This window comes from Triticum dicoccoides, chromosome 3B (genome assembly GCF_002162155.2).
Source record: "Triticum dicoccoides isolate Atlit2015 ecotype Zavitan chromosome 3B, WEW_v2.0, whole genome shotgun sequence".
NCBI classification, from domain to species: Eukaryota; Viridiplantae; Streptophyta; class Magnoliopsida; order Poales; family Poaceae; genus Triticum; species Triticum dicoccoides.
In genome coordinates this window covers 863,674,014-863,676,966 of record NC_041385.1, presented here as the reverse complement: position 1 = coordinate 863,676,966, position 2,953 = coordinate 863,674,014, and positions in this window count along the sequence as shown.

Genomic DNA, 2,953 nt, shown 5'->3' with positions numbered 1-2,953 from the left:
AACAACCGTTCATAGCAACTTTCATTTCCACTGGTTCGTCTTTCTCTCTACCATTTCCTCTCCCTCCTTCTCTTCCTCGACGTCCTGAGACTGGACCGTCGCCGCAGTCCCTCCAACTAGCTGGCGACGCCTTCCACGCGTCTGACACCGTGAGCGTCGTTCTCCACCTCGATCGCGCGTAGCCCCCATCCTCCGCTTCGACAGCTGCCGCCGTCCTCCACCTCGACCGCCACCTCGACCGCCACGCTCGACCGCCGCCCTCGACCGCCATCACGTTAGCGGCTGGAAAAGCAGCCAATGATATAATCAATCTCCGTGTCTAAATTACGCTCTAGGGTATAGAATTTGCATCTTATGAATTTGTAGATTAACTAGTTGTATAACATATAAGAATTTTCAGTACCAAATAATTGCTAAATATGACAAGTGGCAATGATGTTTGAATTTTCTTACATATGAGAAGTGCATGGGCTTCATTTTGTTGACAAGGATTTGAAAAAGAGTGAAAAAGAGTTTGCGAAACGTTGATTCATTTCCGTTTCGTCAAATTTCTGTTGCTCCATACATCAACTTTGTAAGCAAAGTTAATACCGAATTTCAATTGCTATGACAATATTGTTTAGCTTTGTAAGCAAAGTTGATTCCGAATTTACATATGGCAAGTGCATGTGTTTTCAAATTGAGTGCCAACGTTTTGATGAAACGTTGATTAACTTCTGTTTCATCAAATTTCTGGTACTCAAAATATATTCAATAGTCAATAAAGTTCATGCCGAATCTACATATGACAAGTGCATGGGTTTTGAAAATGAGTGCCAATGTTTTGATGAAACATTGATTAACTTCTGTTTCATCAAGCTTCTAGTACTCAAAATATGTTCAATAGTTAGCAAAGTTCATGCCAAATTTACATATGACAAGTGCATGGGTTATGAAAATGAGTGCCAACATCTTGATGAAGCGTTGATTAACTTCCGTTACATCAAATTTGTGGTACTCAAAATATGCTCAATATTCAACAAAGGTCATGCCAAATTTTATTAAGCCCTTCTTAGTCACTGCCTCCTCTCAGAATTACAATTAATAAGTGCTTCATAATTATTATTAGGAATCATTAGGCATCACATCTACCATATCTGCAAATGTCCATGTATGGACAGTGTGGATACTACAGTAGATTTCGGACTCTTCTTGACGATGGGATTTCAAAAATGAGTGGTAACATTCTTTAACCTCAACTACTATTCTAGTCAAACCATTTGTATAATTATTGTACTGACTTTATTGTTAATGATGACCTGCTGCATAGTGTATCCCATGCAACATAAGGGTTGACTTCAACATTTATGCGGTAACGTTATGTACTTTGACGATGATATGGGGCGCACTTTCGAACTAGATGTGCGTAAACGGAAGGACAAAACCAGCATATATTCCGATGGATGGAAGCAGTACATTGCACTGAATAATTTCATCGAAGGTGAGTAGATATCCTTTTCCCTGAATGGACAGGTCAACAGGTTTAGGACAATGTATTTTTGCAACGATGACGATGACCAGGATCGTGATGACAGCCCTGACCACCAGGATGATGAAGACAGCCAAGATGACGAGGGCAACCGTGAAGATGAGGACAAATCAAATTACGATGACAACCAAAATGACGAGGATGAGCAAGATGACGAGGGTAGCCATGAAGATGAGGACAAATCGAATGATGATGATAGACAGAATGACGAGAATGAGGAAGCTTACTCTGAATGAGACCCTGATTGTTATGGTGATTTTACCATCGAGTGTGGCCTTTGTTTGGAAGCCCTTTCTGCACCGTTTAACTAAAACCAATGTCATCAAAAATGTCATGGTGGGATGTTTTGTATTCTTTCAACTTTTTTGTGCATAACCAAGCAAGGTGAGATGTCTAACATTGTGCATCAAACTGAGCACCCGACCACGATAATTAGTGTAGGTTTCCAGGCACCGCACGCCACTGCAATGTCATACACTTGTGGCGAGCACTAGAGACGTCCCGTCACTGCTGAATTAAGCAAGGAAGTCCCCTGAGGATTTTCCTGTGGTGAGCACTTAACTCGGCCTGCCACAGCTACTCCTGTAACTGTGGTGGCTGGCTTTTGGTACCCGCCACTACTTCTTTTCAAAAATAGTTGTGGCGGGTAACAAGGGGAACCCACCACTTATTAGAGTTTACCTATAAGCCCTTTTCCAGTAGTGGGGAGGAGGCCTTGATGCCTGGCGTGGTAGCACGGGCTAGCAGGCACGCTCGACTCTGCGCACGACCACACCTTGACGGTTGTTGCGGACCCCGGAGAGGAGCGTCCTGGTGCTCGTCGGTGAAGAGGAGCGCGTGAGTGGAGGCCGCATCGACACACTGTCCCCGCCTACGGTGGGGCCTATAGATCAGGGCGGGGATGGATGGATTCGGAGGATGGCTTGCCGAAGGATGGCGGCGGAGACATCATTCTGCACAACAAGGGAGAAGAGGGATGAGAGGGGGCGGTGAGCAGAATAATACAAAGAAGAGCAGCACGGGGCAGTTGTGAATGAACCTGGTGGCGCTCGGCGGTCGCCGAAGGCACGACAGATGTGGCGGGGTCGCATTGGATCGAGCCTTCAAATTAGACATGGCAGATGCGGAATGAACTCCTAGAACAAGATCGCATCAAAGCAATTCAAGAGGAATTGGCGGGATTCTTTCTTGACGACGTCATTAATAAAGCCGGAGAATACCATGTGGAAGTTGATTTCAATTGCTAGGGGATTGTAATTAAGAGATCTTACATATTGTACATGTATGTAGCTAGTAGCGTCGGATACATGATACGAAAACTTGTTGTTTGACCAATCTCTCCGAGAAGGAGAGGTCGATCGATCACTTCTCTCGGTATGCATGACAAACTTCTCTACTCAATGGTTCTCTCGATCACTTATGTAT